Source organism: Aedes albopictus, chromosome 2 (genome assembly GCF_035046485.1).
Source record: "Aedes albopictus strain Foshan chromosome 2, AalbF5, whole genome shotgun sequence".
In the NCBI taxonomy this organism is placed as follows: Eukaryota; Metazoa; Arthropoda; class Insecta; order Diptera; family Culicidae; genus Aedes; species Aedes albopictus.
This window is the reverse complement of record NC_085137.1, coordinates 432,046,555-432,064,748: the sequence shown is the minus strand read 5'-3', so window position 1 is coordinate 432,064,748 and position 18,194 is coordinate 432,046,555.

Sequence of the window (18,194 nt, the reverse complement as noted above, 5' to 3'; positions counted from 1 at the left end):
GTGATCTGGCGAGTGTTGGGCGTGACCGACGTTGGAGAGCTGCAGCTGCAAATCGAGTATTATGGCGGCAAATTGTTGATTCAGTATTATCATGAATTTGATGTTAACTAAATTAATGAAAAAAATGAAATGGGTTGGATGGTTTCCTAAGCGTTGAAGGGGGTTTGAAGAGGTCTCGACTTATCTTCACAGGTTCCTCCAGTGATTGTTTCAGTGTTTTTTTTTTTCGAGGTTTCTTTCAGGAATTTCTCCAGATATCTTTTTAGGTTTCTTCAGGGATTTCTCCATATATTCCACTTGAGATTGTTCTAATAATTGCAACTGGAACTATTAAGTGATTCTGCAGGAATATCTTCCATAAAATCTTTCAGAATATTTTTCTAGAGATTATTCAAAAAATATTCCAAGAATTGTTAAAACATTCGATTCACTTTAAGCATCCCATCAGAAATTCCTCCAAGAATTCCTCCAGGGATTCATCCTGAATTTTCTTCTGTGATTTCAGGAACAACTTCAGAGATTATTTAAAAATGACTTCAAGAACTTTTGTTGGGATGATTTCAGGATTTTCTCCTGGAATTCTTTCTGAAACTCCTCCAAGAATTAATCGAAGACTTCCTCCAGGAACTGTTGAGAGATTCTTTTAGGAAATCATCTTGGGATTGCTTCCGAGATTTCTCTTGGGCTTTCTTCATGAACTCCTCCTTCTATCATCATATATATAATAGCCCTGTTTGTCTGTCCGGTGACTAGAACCAGACGCAGCACGCGGGGAAATTCTCACAAAAAAATAAAATATTTGACTCTTCAACTCTTTTTTAGTAAGGTACACCGGGGCAAGTTGAAACGGGTGGAGCAAGATGAAACAGCGGGTTATCATGATGTTTGCTAATGATGATAATTAGTTTGATCGCCATAACACACAGTTATTGATTTAAACCATCTTTTAGCAAAGGGTATATTTCAAAACTTCGTGTTTCATCTTGCCCCACCCGTTTCAACTTGCCCCGGTGTACCTTATCCGATGCTGAGTACAAATCCAGTGACAACCATAGACAACCAGACACAGCATTTGATGAAAAAATCACAGACAACAGATGTTGAAATTTTTGATTTTTTTTTTTAAATATTTGACATTTCAATTATTTTTTACTGTCAGACGCAGAAACAAAACCATTGACAATCATAGACAACCAGACACAGCATTTGATGGAGGTAAATTTAACCTATATATAAATAACAATTTACAAAAATATAACAGTGGAGAACGTATCACAATTTAATACTTTTTTCTATTTCAGATTTACAAGCAGGCAATCAGCGATCAAAACGGCGCGAAGTATCTCTTTCTTTAGAAAGGTCAAGATTACCGTACGATACAGTGACAATTAGACCACGTTTTCCGCGTCGATTTATTCGTGCCAAGTTCCATAATTTCGATTTCTTTTTCGAACATTTACGATAATGTATTTTTGTTCATCACACCTTCAACTTATATTACGCGTTGCGAACATTCGCGGATAATAAATATGTACAACGGTTTTATTATCCGCAATCTTATTAACACGGGAACGCGAAAAAAAAGTAATACAAGAACATAGATGAAACTCAAAAGCAGTTGTTTAGTTGTCTTGTTTTCTCGTCAAGCTACGGTGCGGGTTTCGGTTTTTCAGCATTGGCAGTAACACTAAACGGAATTGCATGTTTATTTTCTGACTGAGAAACGATAAACTTAAAACGTGAGTTATTACGAGTTGATCCGACATAAATAAAAATTATTCATACCCGGTATATAATTAAACTTAATACACAAACATACAATAAAATTATTGTATTCTTCCGACAGCCGGCTGGCGGAAGACCAAATCATATCAAGGGTTGCATATCTCACATCACTTACCAATGTGAATCCAGATCTATGTAACTTTCTATCCCTTCCCTTCCCACTAACAAACTTCCTTCCTGTGACAACCGTGGGGATGCGGAGGTACACACGGTCTCTAGTAGCAATGGATGTCACACCAACATTCCTTCCTTCCCCGATGACCGTAAGGACGTGGCCGGCGCCGATACTGACAATATACAGTTTTGAACCTTCAAAATTGCACATTGAGGATGGAAAGCTACACCCAGGCCCCATCCATTGAGTTTCCTGTGCAATGTTGACTGTTCTGGTCAGTAACGGAGTAGCAACTACGAATTGTACGGTCATCTCATGCTCATGCTCATGCTCAGGTATTCCTTCGGAAAGTTCTACAGTTATTCTTCTAGGATTTTTTTCCAGGAAATCCTCGAGAAATAATTTAAGGAATTTATTCAGGAATTCCATCAGGAGCTTTCCAGGAAATTCTCTGGGAATTTGTCCTCCAGTGATTCCTCTAGAGATTCCTTCGAAGATTTCTCCAGGGTTTCCTCGAGGAATTCCTCAAGAAACTCCACCAGGAATTCCACAAGTAATTTACCAGGAATTCCTTCTGGGATTCATCTATGGATTCTTTCAGAGATTTCTCCAGGAATTCTTCCAATGATTCCTCTTGGAATTCCTCCAGAAATATCTGTGGCAACTCCACGAAGAACTTCTCAACGATTTTTTTCAGAATTTTCTCCAGAGATTCCTGCAGGGTTTCTCTTAAAACTCTTCCAGGAATTCCTGCAGGGTTTCTTCCAGGGTTTCCTCCCGGTATTCCTGCAGGATTCATCCAGGAATCCTTCTAGGGATTGCTTCGGGAATTCTTCCAGAGGTCCATCTCAGAATTCCTCTGGAGATTCCATCATGAATTCATCAAGGGATTGCTTCAGGCATTCGTCCCAGAATTTCTCCAGCGGTGCCTCAAGGAAATCATTCAGTATTTCTTCTGAAATTCCTCCAGAGATTGCTCTAATTCCTCTAGCGATTTCTCTTGGAATTCCTCCAGGTATATTTTTTGAAATTCCTCTAACAATTTCTTCAGAGATTCAGCCGGGAATCTGTTTAAAATTTTCTCCAGGATGTCCCCCAGAGTCTCTGGGAATAGTTTCAGGAATTTCTCCTTGAATTCCTCTAGGCACTAGCGGTTCCTCCAGGAATTCTTCCGGAAATTTCTCCGGGGATTCCTCCAGAAATTTATTAACGAATTCCTCCAGGCCTCACCAGGCCTCCCTCAAGCTACGCTAATGCCAAAGAATACCCAAGTAACCAGTAAGCATTTAAAACAGCATTACTCTAGCATTATAGTAGCCCTTACGACAAGGCGTTTAATGCTAATTGGCCGTATATGCGCCTATAGTGCTATCTCACAGCAGGTTTTGGCAAAATAACGGGCTGCCTGAGTGCAGCACCTTCAGGAACGTCGTATCAAAACGTCAAAGAACCGTAACGCCTCATCGAGCAAAACAAAACAAAAATAGATTTACGTCCGCTCCTCGCCCTTCGTGCTTCCACGACCTTGCACACTCCAGTTGAAGTTAGATAGTGTTTTTTGCATATTTTAATAGTTATTTGGATTTGAACTTACGATCTAGAGATTATTCGTCCATGTTTGCTGCCCAAGTTTCTGTTCCACGCTATAGGATATGCCACAGCTGTTCCGATAGCGTGCGCGGATTTAACCCCCAATATAAGGAATGATTCGAAAGCAGCGTCAGTTTCAACACCCAAAACTTGTTTTCTGTACACAAAGCATTTTCATTCCCTCTTCGATCTACCATATGATTCCCTTTTCCGCATAATTTTATGACCCGCCAAAGCATTCACCGATTCGGTACATACTTTTCGACGAAATGATACATAGTAATGGCCATGTTCCTAATCTGAACCAGCTGCAATGTTTGCTGAGGAGCTTTCGGATGAGTACGGGAAAACCAAGGGAAAAATAAATTAAGAACTCAGATGTACAAATATGTCAACAGAGGCATAGACTATGTAAGAGAGAGAGAGACAACATGCGTTATCAAACACGTAACTTATCTTCCACACTCTTTGCTCTTAGCATTTGAGGAGCAGTTATAAAGCATTCTGAATGCTTCCTGGTGAAAACACCTCAAGCAGTTGAAGTGCTAATTAACAGCCAAAAGCTTTTGAGCAGCACAGCTTATGCTAATTCAAGGCAGCTATGCATTCGAACTGTGGGCAGAAAGCAGTTCAAATGCTTAATACGGTCTGCTCTACGGCTTATCCAAATGCTTAGTGGTTACCTGGGTATGCAAAAATAATTGTGCAAGGAATTCCTAATAATTTTTTTTGTGAAATTCTCGCCTAGATGGTGGATATAATTGCCGTAGGAGCTACCCATAAAATGAAAAAAAAAAACACGAAAGGAAGTTTTGAAGGATTCAATAATAAAAAAAAAGTCGTAAGAGATTGCCAAAGGAGTTTTCCAAAGGATGAATAAGTAACTATATACACAGCAAAACAATATGAAAGTTTAACAGCACGTAAATTGAAAATCAACTGAAAATTGCGGCAGAAAATTGTAAAACACCAGCATTTAACGTCAGACGGCTTATTAACAGATTTTAAAGCACATTCGTTTGAAATTTACATGCATCTGCTAAAAATCAAGCCAGCCATTCTCCGTCATCAGCTAATCGAACGGCTGCTCACAGCTGTGACGGTTTTCTCCGTTGTCTCTCTTAGACTGTACTGAGTGTACTGAGTACACTCTGCAGCAGCCAAAGCAGGTCGTCAATTCGTGCATTATGGTAGAAGCAGTTTAACTTCACTGTCTGCTATTCAACTAGCTCAGATAACCAAGAGAGCTCGGGCGTGCTACTCACACCCCAAGGATCTGAGTTCAATTCTCTCGCGGAACCAGTGGCCATTAGACCAGCACGCCAAGCTCTGTGAAAGCCGGGTAGAATTTTGCAAAAAACAAATCGAATGAAGGTAAAATTGATTGCTTCGGAATAGCTCATTTGGGTTCATTTTAATATTACGTAACGCTAAGGGGGTGGGAGGGGGTCCTGCGCTGTGTTACGCTTCACAAAAAAAAAATACAAAATTACATACAAAAGCTGTAACGATGGAGTACTTAAGTAGTACAGATCTTGCATTACTTAACATAGGCAACCGCCCAACCTTCTTGGTATCTGCTAGAGAGGAAGTGTTAGATATAACGCTTTGCTCTAGCAGAATTAGTCACGAGCTGACCAATTGGCATGTGTCAGATGAAGAATCTTTATCTGACCATCGCTATATCTTTTTTGAACATTTAAATGTTACTTCGCAAACATTGCGTTTCAGGAATCCTCGGTCAACAAACTGGGATCTTTATACTGATTTGGTTGCAGCCAAATTTCATGGATATTCACCATCCATTGACACTCCAAGTGATTTAGATGATGCCGTTGATACTACAACGACCTTCATCATGGAAGCTTTTGAAGAAGCATGCCCTCTACGGTCTGTGAAGATCACAAGAGGAACCCCTTGGTGGAACTCTGATCTGGCGAAACTCAGGAAACAATGTAGAAAGAGTTGGAACAGACGACGTTCGGCTGGTTCGGAGGCTTTCAGGTCGGCTCGCAAGGCCTACAGGAAAGCTCTCCGATCTGCTGAACGATCCGGCTGGAAAAACCTTTGTACAAATGTTTCCAGCTTGAGTGAAGTCAGTCGGTTAAACAAAATCCTTGCGAAATCTAAGGATTTCCGGGTGAACGAACTTCGTTTGCCAAATGGCGATCTGACTTCCTCTGATGAGGAAGTTCTGGAATGCTTATTCAGCACACACTTCCCTGAATGTGTGGATATTACATCTTCGGATGATCCTGATGTCTTTTCTTGTAGTTATGATTCTTTAGCTTCGGCTCGGAGTATTGTAACTATAGAATCGATTGAATGGGCTCTTAATAGCTTTGCTCCTTTCAAATCTCCTGGGGCAGATGGGATTTATCCTATTTTGCTTCAGAAGGGATTTGATTATTTCAAACATGTTTTGAAAAAAACTACTTGTTTGCAGTTTTGCTACAGGGTATATTCCCAAATCCTGGAGGGATATTACTGTAAAGTTTATTCCGAAAGTGGGTCGTGCGTCGTATGAAGAAGCAAAGAGTTTCAGACCTATCAGTTTGACCTCTTTTCTTCTGAAATGCTTAGAACGCATTGTGGATCATCATATCCGTGATGTTCATCTGGCCAACGTGCCTCTTCATGTGAACCAACATGCCTACCAATCTGGTAAGTCCACTGTGACTCTTTTACACAAGGTTGTTTACGATATCGAGAAAGCATTCGCTCAAAAGCAATCTTGTTTGGGTGTTTTCTTAGATATCGAGGGTGCCTTTGACAACGTGCCTTTCGATGCCATATTGGAAGCCGCACGGAGTCATGGTATATCTCCAATGATTTCCAATTGGATTCACCAAATGCTCAAAAACCGATATCTCTTCTCGACATTGCGTTTAGCAGGGATTAGGAAATTGAGTGTTTGTGGATGCCCCCAAGGGGGAGTCTTGTCACCGCTTTTGTGGAATCTCGTAGCAGATACGCTATTGAGGCAACTCAATAATAGCGGTTTTCCTACTTATGGTTTTGCCGACGACTACCTAACATTGTTAGTTGGTATGTGCATCAGCACCCTTTGCGACCTGATGCAAAACGCCCTTCAGGTAGTTGAGGGTTGGTGTCGCCAATATGGCCTTTCGGTTAATCCGAGTAAAACATCTATTGTTCTTTTCACGGAAAGGCGAAACCGTAATGGCGTTCGACCTTTGCGTCTCTTTGATTCTGAAATCGATGTGACTGAACAGGTAAAGTACGTTGGAGTCATTCTTGATTCCAAGCTTTCCTGGACACCTCACATTGAGTTCAGAATCAAGAAAGCTTGTATGGCCTTCGGGCAATGCCGGCGTACTTTTGGTACAACTTGGGGTCTAAAACCCAAGTATATCAAATGGATTTACACAACTGTGGTTCGGCCAATATTGGCTTATGGATGTCTTGTGTGGTGGCAAAAGGGTGAAGTGAGAACGGTCCAATCAAAATTAGGCCATCTCCAAAGGATGTGCTTAATGGCGATGTCTGGAGCGTTCTCTTCAACTCCTACGGCAGCGCTAGAAGTTCTCTTTGACGTTGCCCCACTACACATTCATCTCAAACAAGAAGCCCTTTCTTGCACTTACCGGTTACGGGTACTCGGTCTACTAGAGGAAACTCCTGTGAACCGCAGTTCAACACACACCTCGTTGTTTCCACTTTTGGTGAATTGGGACAAAATTGTCCTTGCTCCAAGTGATCTTACAATTGCTTGTAATTTTCCATATAGGACATTTTCCACGAAATTCCCTTCCCGGGAAGAGTGGACATCTGGTTATCTGGAAAGAAGTATTTCAGACGGCATCGTATGTTACACTGATGGCTCCCTTCTCGAAGGTCGAGCAGGTGCTGGTGTTTATTCTCGTGAGCTAAGGCTGCATCAGTCTTATTCACTTGGTAGACACTGCACCGTTTTTCAGGCCGAAATCTTTGCTCTTATGTGCGGAGTGCAATCAGCACTTCAGCAGCACGTAATGGGCAAAGTAATATACTTCTGTTTAGATAGCCAGGCTGCTATTAAAGCACTTGCTTCGGCCAACTCCAGGTCGAAGATAGTTATCGCTTGTCGAACTCAAATCGAGGAGCTGAATTCAGCAAACGCTGTTCACCTTCTATGGGTACCTGGTCATTCTTCCATCGCTGGAAATGAATTGGCTGATGAGTTAGCTCGCTCTGGAGCATCACATGACTTCATTGGCCCTGAGCCAGCTATTCCGATATCGAAGTGTTGGATTAAGCTTCAGATTCACACCTGGGCTGTCACTCAACACAGACAATATTGGAATAGTTTGGAGTCATGTCGTCAAACCAAATTGTATAGTGCTGAGCCATCTCTACGGGTGGCGAAGTATCTAACTAATCTGTCTAAGCAGAATTGCAGCATGCTGGTCAAAGCATTGACTGGCCACTGCCGACTCAGCTATCACATGGCGAATATTCAGCAAGCTGATTCATTTGCCTGTGATAGCTGTGAATCCGATTATGGAACTTCGTATCATTTGATATGTAACTGTCCAGTTTTCGCGCAACTGCGTTTCCGAGTATTCGGTAAACACTTATTAAGTGAAACTGACTTCAGAAACCTGAATCTTCAGGATATTCTGTTGTTCTTAACCCGCTGTGGTAAAGAGCTATAGGCTCTCTTTCGCTTTATGCGTTATTACAGTGCCCTTTTCAGGGCGCTGTTTGAACCCATTGTGGTACGCTTGTACGTTAGTACCCTCTTCCAGGGTATTTTTCCTATTTCCCTACCTGTCCCTATCCCCATCCAAATCCTTTTTCCTTCCTTTTCCCTCAGGTAGATGATGAAATAGGCTGTTATTTTGGCGATGGCACAAATGTCCCAAATGGAGGATAACGTGCCTCTGGAGCCGGCCTTCTGATACCTGATACATACTTTTCGACGAAATGATACATAGTAATGGCCATGTTCCTAATCTGAACCAGCTGCAATGTTTGCTGAGGAGCTTTCGGATGAGTACGGGAAAACCAAGGGAAAAATAAATTAAGAACTCAGATGTACAAATATGTCAACAGAGGCATAGACTATGTAAGAGAGAGAGAGACAACATGCGTTATCAAACACGTAACTTATCTTCCACACTCTTTGCTCTTAGCATTTGAGGAGCAGTTATAAAGCATTCTGAATGCTTCCTGGTGAAAACACCTCAAGCAGTTGAAGTGCTAATTAACAGCCAAAAGCTTTTGAGCAGCACAGCTTATGCTAATTCAAGGCAGCTATGCATTCGAACTGTGGGCAGAAAGCAGTTCAAATGCTTAATACGGTCTGCTCTACGGCTTATCCAAATGCTTAGTGGTTACCTGGGTATGCAAAAATAATTGTGCAAGGAATTCCTAATAATTTTTTTTGTGAAATTCTCGCCTAGATGGTGGATATAATTGCCGTAGGAGCTACCCATAAAATGAAAAAAAAAACACGAAAGGAAGTTTTGAAGGATTCAATAATAAAAAAAAAAGTCGTAAGAGATTGCCAAAGGAGTTTTCCAAAGGATGAATAAGTAACTATATACACAGCAAAACAATATGAAAGTTTAACAGCACGTAAATTGAAAATCAACTGAAAATTGCGGCAGAAAATTGTAAAACACCAGCATTTAACGTCAGACGGCTTATTAACAGATTTTAAAGCACATTCGTTTGAAATTTACATGCATCTGCTAAAAATCAAGCCAGCCATTCTCCGTCATCAGCTAATCGAACGGCTGCTCACAGCTGTGACGGTTTTCTCCGTTGTCTCTCTTAGACTGTACTGAGTGTACTGAGTACACTCTGCAGCAGCCAAAGCAGGTCGTCAATTCGTGCATTATGGTAGAAGCAGTTTAACTTCACTGTCTGCTATTCAACTAGCTCAGATAACCAAGAGAGCTCGGGCGTGCTACTCACACCCCAAGGATCTGAGTTCAATTCTCGCGCGGAACCAGTGGCCATTAGACCAGCACGCCAAGCTCTGTGAAAGCCGGGTAGAATTTTGCAAAAAACAAATCGAATGAAGGTAAAATTGATTGCTTCGGAATAGCTCATTTGGGTTCATTTTAATATTACGTAACGCTAAGGGGGAGGGAGGGGGTCCTGCGCTGTGTTACGCTTCACAAAAAAAAATACAAAATTACATACAAAAGCTGTAACGTCGGGAAGAGAGGTTGTCTAAAATGGTCAAATTTTGCGTTACGTAATATTTAAATGAACCCTTTGGCACTGTTTAGTGCTGGAGTTAGATAAATGTTTGATTAGATAGCTTCGTAAATATATATTTTTAGAATCTTCCGATATCATGTTATATTGTCTTATCCAATTGCCAAATGGCAAATTAACTCTCGCAAATATCACGTCCATTCAACCGAGTGACACGTGTCACCGTCGCGTCCATCGCCTGTAAGAAACTCTAATTGACCGGGTGAAATGCAGGTGAGATATGATTGGCAGAACGAGGATGGCAATTTTATCTCCGTTCATCGGTCGGAGGGGATGGCGGATAGGTAAATTCTGCAGAACCAGTGACCGAGCTACATCGGATCGGATTTGGATGAGCGCTGCTGCAGAAGCAGCACCACCGCGCGCTGCTGATAAGCAACTAACCCTGACGTGGCTCCATCCAATCGCTTTTCTATTGTTGATGAGATCCATGTCGTGGGGAGAGAGGTGGAGAGGTGAATAATTTATGACCTCCCATTCGGTTCTATCCAAAGAGCGAGCGGTTGTCTGTTTGATTTTTTTTTCGCTGACTCTTGGCACTGACTGGTGCGGTTGCTTAATTATTCAACCACATCAGCATCAGGATCGACGCACAACAAAAGGTAAAAGCATCACACTCACACATACAGATTCACTGCAATGCGGTTGGACGCAGTTCGGCAAAGAGAACAATGGTTTCCGAAGTGGATTGCCCTCGGGGTTGAGAGATCAACGGGCGATGTATGGTTTCCCAAGATAAAGACTAATGAGTGGATTATGATAAATTTTGCACGAGTTTTCCTTCATTATTGTTTGCTGATCTTTTGCCAGAAGGTTTGGGTAGTGGAAAATGGTGTGTAATGTTCTATGATTCGGTGAATGATGTTGGAGAATCAATACATTTCCTTCTATTATAAACATCACGACCATTCTGATACAATACAAAATTTTTGTTTCCTGTTCAATGAAGGACGTATTGAACATCATCTTAGTTTGTGTATAATGTTCAAGTGAGTAAAAATCCAATGAATTGCCAACCGATTACTGCATCTGTTTCATGTAAAGCAGGCCTCAAGCCTGCCCACTTCATCATGCATTGTAGTGCTAGTCTTAACGGTCTCCCACCAGGATTGAGCAACAACAACTTAACTTTGCAGGGTTTTGTTTGGCATTCTTGCAACATGCGCTGTTCATCGTATCCTTGCGAAATCTTACACCTTGTCGATGCTGGGGTCGTTGAAGATTGTAGCGTGCTCGTGGTTCATCCCTCGTCACCACTCACCGTTCTTGCACAGTGATGGAATTGCTCTCATCATGAAGCAATTCGTGAGTGTAAGAGCCAGCACAAGGCGTACTCACGATTCCGAGAGTAAACAGTGTGTGAATTTATTCGCACCCACCTGCTTCGTGAGTAAGAAACGGAAACAAAAACACTCATGAGTTTTTATTCGTGAAGAACTAGTGAAGGCACGGGAAGTGCATTTCAGTGTGGTTATAATAGCAAATCCAGTGATTATTAGCGTGTACTGTTTGTGTACATTAAAAGGAGATATGTTCTATCTACGAATTATTGTGATCATATTGATTCCGTTGCTGATCTTTTTATTGATTAACTCGTTTATTTCAAAAGGCTCAGTCGCCATAGAGCTTTACGGAGCCATGAATTCAACTCGCTCATTGAAGAGAAATGAACGGGAAAGCATCTAATATCCAAACGCATAAAATGAGCCACATGTAGCCCCAAACCTGTCCGGGTCAGAGCGAACGAACTAAAAATATAGCCATTCAGCGAATACTGAACAGATTTAAATATCGTTCTGCAGTTTACTTGCACACAAGACCGTAGCTGTATTAAAATTAACTAAGTAGCAAAAAGTTTCTTACGAGATGATAAACTTGAAATTTCATCCACTCACTTATAAACAACAATGAACAAAAATATTAGTATATGATTCACAGCTCGGTATGGTTGAGTGTGTTTCTTCGTTTTATTTAGATAAAACAATGTTCCAGAAATGCTGCTTGGATTCCTCCAGTAAAGTCTAGTAGAAGTTGTTCTGGAGCAATTCTTGAAGAAATCCCTGGTGGAGTCACAGGAGAGGAATTATGTATTGGAAAACCCCCTGAAGACAATTTTAGAGGAATCCCAGTAGACTTTTATGGAGGAGTAGCAAGCATCCATGGAGAAATTCATTGAGGAGTCACAAGCAGAATTTATAGAATTGCAGCAAGAATATCTGGAAGAGTCTCAGGAGAAATATCTAAGGAAATTCATGAAGAAATTCATGGAGAAATCCCTGGATGGTTAAGTTATTGTTCCTTGTTTTAATCGCAGGCTGTTATTTCAAGTTATACTGTTTATACTGTAATAGTTCAATAGATATTTTTCCCTCTTTTGGCTACTGGCTGCTCGTATAACACTAAAACCTCTTTATGCATGCTATTTTTATGCACTTTTAATGCATGCACCTTTTTTATGCCCTACATGAAAAGAGGGAGAGCTACTTAGAACCAATTGTTTATAAGGAAAGCAAAGGTAAGTTGCAGTGGCCTTTAAGGGGATCCCAAGGGGTTTCTGCAAGGTAACAGGACATCTCAGGAAGGGGGTCTGAAGGGATTTTCGAAAGCATTGGCGAGAGCTTGAGAGGGTTTTCGACAGGATTTGGAGGCGTTACAGGTACGTTTTTAGAAGGTTTTAGTGGCATTTAACGAGTGCGTTACATGGGATGCGAATAGGTTTTAAGGAGGTTTTAGTGGCATTTAAAGAGTCTCATAGCATTTTAAAAAAAGACACTACACCATCTTCAGCCAGAGGCTGCACAGACTGAACATTACTAACACGAGACAACGGACAACACACATAACACCCAGTGGCCCAATGGAGAACTTTCCGTTTGACGAAAAGTTTTCCCCGACTGGAGCGGGAATCGAACCCGCACTCTGAGGCTTACGAAACGCCTAGACGACTGACGCCGCTAACCGCACGGCCACGAAGCCCACGAAGCCCCATTTTAGGCTAGTTTACGAGGCGTTGCGAATGCATTTTTGGGGGTTTCAGAGGGTATCAGGCTTGGTCTCAGGTGCGTTACGTGGGGCCCTAGGGGGTGTTCAGGGGAATTTTTAAGGTATTTACATGGTACGTTACATGCGGTTCGAGGGGTCTTAGAGGAATTTCAAAGGCATTTCAGGAAGTTTCAGGGGACTTACGACGGATTTCGGAGGCGTTGCGCAGGCATTTTCGGGGGTTTCACAGGATCTCTGGTGTGTTGCATGGGGTCGAGGGGGCTTTGGGGGGCTTTCGGAAACATTTTAGGAAGTTTTTCAAAGTATTTTCAGCACGTTTCAAAGGTGTTACGGAGGCGTTCGGTTTCGGAACGTTTGGTTTCGAAGTGCATAGGTTCGATAAATGATTTTCCGGTGCTAGTCTTTTTTACGGCTGGCTCGCAGGGCCTGACACCAACCCACTAACCCAGGGAGCTGGGCTTACCTTCCCGGAAGCTACGGGTTCTGCATAAATGGGGTTCACGTAGGTTTTGGAGGCATTTCAAGAAGTTTCAGAGGATTTTCATACATTTTTATTGATCATCACAATATCTTTTGCATTTCTCCAGAAATGCACGTTCTTGAAACTTCCTGACTTGAAATGCCTCAAAACGCTCCTGAAACCTCCGTTTTTCCATTGAAACACCCTTGAAATCATCATAATTAATTTGAAATGTCTTTTAAACCCCTGGGGCTGTCCATTTATTACTTAAGGCGATTTTCCTGGTTTTTTGATACCCCCACCCGCTTTGTAAGATTTTTTGTATGAAAACCCAGAAATTTTGGTATGGCGCGTAAGATTTCTCAAACCCCACCTCCCCCATAATCCCTTACGTAATCAATGGACGGCCCCTTTGAACGCCTTTAAATGGCTCCAGAAATCACGAGAAACTCACCCGAAAACCCTTTGAAACGCCCCTGAAATGTTATCAAACGCCCTTTAAAGCCTCCTGAGGTCCTCTGAATTGCCCTTAAAGCCCCTTTAAATGTCCCTGAAACCCTCTTGATACTATTGAAATGACCCTGAATTCCCCGAAATTCGATTGAAACGCAAACAAACCCCGACTGGAGTTGCTTAGAAGGCTCATAAAAACTCTTGAAACAACCCCCCGAAACGCCTCTGAACTCCCTTAGAATAATCACTTTCACAGAAGCATACTATCAAAAAACCGTGCTTGAAGGACTTTTACATTAGGTGTACTTACTAAACAGATTAAATTGCTGCGTAAGCCATGATTTTCTGCTTATTTGAAATGTTTCATGATTTGCGTATGAAATAATCAAAGATTGCCTTGGTGATCGCGACGTTTAATCAGTTAAATCAGTTTACGCTGTTAAGTGAGTCCCCCTATAGGGCACTGCATTGTTTTTATTTTGTATGGGATTTTGACGTTTCTTGGCCTTGTTGTTTACAAAATTTCTGTAAGAGTGAAAGAGAAGGAGAGAATTTCATGCAGTGACCTATTGTAGTTTTATCTAAAAGTTTGCCGAATAAAGTAAAGTATATATTACAAGGGCTGAAAGTCTCTTAAATAAAGACAAATCAATCAACTTATTATACTCACCTCGTGCTCACAGCTCTCTCACAACTTTGATATGCGTGTGCGACTCTCACTTTATTCGGTAAAATTTCTGACAAAACTATGTAAATTTAATTAGGCCGGAACAAATCTCATTTTCTTCTTTTGTCACTTTGTCCGTAGACTCGTCAAGGGGGGGGGATGATAAATAATAAATGTATTTGATGAAAACTTACCCAAACAAATAGGCAAAGTCATCAAACTCATCGGATTTGTTAAGGGATTTTCTCGGCGACTCTAATTTCGCTCTAAATTTTTCAAATTTCTTGAAAAATTTATTTGTGTCCCCCCTCAAAATGTCAAATTCCAACCAAAATTTTACGAGAGGGGGTGACATTAGAGAAAATCGAAATTTGTGTCAGCCTTATTGCACTAATTTCCCTCTTTTTATGCCTTTTAATTTATGCACCCCCAGTCATGTGCATTAAAAGAGGTGTCAGTGTATACAGCTGAAAATTTGAACAAAGGTTCCCTGGAGCTTGATATACTTAAATACACTCACAGCAAAAAAAAAACTTTATTTTTCCCTTAGTGTTTCGGTTCTTTAAAAGGCAAAAAAAACGATCAAGTTAGTTTATTCCTACACGAACGGCATACGCTTCCTTCAGTTCGGTTTAAAGTAAATTTATAATCATGAAAAACTGTATTCGGGGTAATGAAATTCTGAGAACTGTCATAGTCCTGCTTGCATTCCTCCTGTGATTCCTGCAGTAATTTTGCTGTGATTTCTTCATGGATTTCTCCAAAGATTTATATAGATTCTTCCACAAATTGCAACATGAATTCCTTCAGGATTTTCCATTAAGATTTTTCCAGGTATTCTTGAGATTTTTAAGTATTTGCTGCCGATATTTATGAAAAATATGAAGAAATCCTTCATGAGGAATTTCACGTAAAATCCTCTTGGAATTCCTTAGGAATACAAACAAAGTAGATAACTTAAAATAAACTCGGCTTGGGAGATTTTTCCAAGAATTTATCCATTAATTCCTCTTGGGTTTCTTCCTGAGACTCCTAAAAAATCATCCTGTAATTTCTTCATGGATTTCTCCAAAGATTCCTCTAGTAATCACAGAAAAAAATCTGCTGTAGTACTTCTGGAGACATCACTGCTGGAAATTTGGGAGATATTACTGGAGACCTACCAGCTGAAATTTCTGAAGGATTTCTTAGAGGAATGGTAAGAAAATCTTTGGAAGAATCACAGGAGCAATTCTCGGATAAATCCTTGCAGAAACTTCAAGATTAGTTATAGAAGTATTTCATGGACACATTCCAGAAGTCATCCCAACAAGAATTTCTGGAGGAATCTCTGTAGAATTTTCGGGAGAAATACCTTCAGGAAAATTCAAAGTCATCTTTGGAGGAATCACAGCGAAAATTCATTGAGCTAGAGTCCCTCATCGTTATCTCTGCTTATTTCGATTGGCAGCACGAGGCCATTGCAGGATGCGTTAGGCTTCTGATAGAAATTTCATGTTTCTTGGGACAAAATTGGCACAGCACTTATATTTCCTTGCACTCCACGCTTTTGGGAGCATTTTCCGCCCGAAAGAAATGTATTTGCTGCTTTTCTTTCTGTTTGTAGCGTTCCACGTTCTGTCGGGTTTCATGCTGCAGCATTACCGCCCACGCTGCGTTCTTCTCATTTTACTGTACTCCAGCAATCTTCTAGTGCGGCCCACCAAACTCTTACTCGTCTGACAACACTTCCTCGAGATTCTGAGCGTATGTTGAGGCGACATACGGTTGCTTAAGTTATTAAAGCACTTTCATATGCAGAGTTTTCAACAGTATGTGCTGAGCTAGTAAATGCATCAAAAATATCAAGGCTTATTAGTGTGGGACACGCATGTATGGAAAAAATAAATCCTCGCTCCAGTCGACTTTTCTGATCCCATTTAGGTCCCATATGAACTGTACAAAATTTCAGCGCAATCGGTGAAACTATAATTTAGCGCAAGCGGTTCAAAGTTTGCATAGGATTCACTATGGGAAAAGTTACACTTTCAAACAAAAAATCCCAGAGGTCACCCTTTGTCTCCTTAATTCAAATCGATCAACGGTTCTTGTAGGAAAATCATTTATGAAGCTTTCCTTCGAAGACCACAAAACAATTGGATGCTTGTAGAAAAAGTTATTGATTTATTACCGATTAGTGATCCAATGAACGGCTTTTTGTTTTGTTTTATCAGCAGCACTGCTGCCGCCGTTGTTGCATGGGGTGGTGGGAGGCATCACCACCCCCAGAAACAGCAACAACCAAGGCAGCAGCTACAGTGCTGCTAATAAAACAAAACAAAAAGCCGTTCATTTGATCACTAATCGATAATAAATCAATAACTTTTTCCACAAGCATCCAATTGTTTTGCGGTCTTCGAAGGAAAGTTTCATAAATGATTTTCTTACAAGAAGCGTTGATCGATTTGAATTAAGGAGACAAAGGGCGACCTCTGGGATTTTTTGTTTGAAAGTGTAACTTTTCCCATAGTAAATCCTATGCAAACTTTGAACCGCTTGCGCTAAATTATAGTTTCACCGATTGCGCTGAAATTTTGTACAGTTCATATGGGACCTAAATGGAATCGAAAAAGTCGACTGGAGCGAGAATTTGATGTTTGTCCCATACTAGTACTTATACATTAAGGATTCTTATTAGTCCTGAGTAGGCATAGGCATAGGTAGTACCTATTCGTGATGTGAGTCCAGCCAGTTTGGTACCGTGATTTCGGGTGAAATTGATCAGTGGGGTGAAATTGATCGACGTGAGGACAATTTTTATTTGTCAAAAATAAAGCTTCGAACTTAAAATAATTTGTAGAAAATGACCATCTTCTGGCTCAAGGGTTATTGAATGATGAGATTACATGTTTTACAACTAATTAGTCACATATTTCTGTATTGAATTTAATATTTTCCGAAACTGCGTGTTTGGCGAATTTCAAGGACACTTCCAAACTTTTGTTACCATAGCTGTATCGCACATGGAATTAATATTCGAATGAATGCTTATAGCTGCCAAGTGTTCGCTAAACCCGATTTCGTCATCAAAAGTTCTATAAATATTGATATTTATGCATGAAATTGTACTTTTGCTAAAATAATGACTTTATAAGTATGGAAATTGCATACTTTTAGGCGTTTTCTTTAGATTCATTAAACTTTTAACTTAAATAATTAAGAATTTACTAAACTTGTAGAAGTTTTACAAAGCTTTTCTCATTCTGGAATAGGTAATTCAGATGGAAGATTGATTTTCAGCACTTACAAAGACATTTCACTGACTGATCAATTTCACCCCGAAACTAAAATTTCTGATTTTTTATTTTAAATGATATTTATTGCAATAAAATGATTTGCAGTAAAAGTTTCAACCTAGTTGAGTGATGAAACCCGTAGTCGTACTTGTTTTAAAGCATTGAGTTTGACCATACAGTATGCGGCAGGAAAAAATGCGAAAGTGTTTTTTAACTTCAAACCTCATTTTCGTCCATTTGACATTAACCAATCTATGTTTCAACGTTCCATGATCTATAATAGGCTAGTTTTCTGAAAAGATAATTAAAAAATTTCCCATTTTGATCACTAACCTTTACAGGGCGGCGCCTGAAGATGAAGACAACCAGAATTTTCAAACCGCAGAAAATCGCACAGGTCGCTAAATTTCGCATCTGATAAAACAAAATTTTTGATTTTCTCTACAATATCATCAAATATATGTACTTATTTCATCTGGTATGTGAAACTACATGGTTCTGGATCAGTGTGGTCTGGTTGTTCATCGAATTTGAGCGAATTTTGTTACTGTTATAGTCATTTAGTTTAATGACCATTGGGCGCGCAGTTTATTGCTATCCGCTTATTAGGCC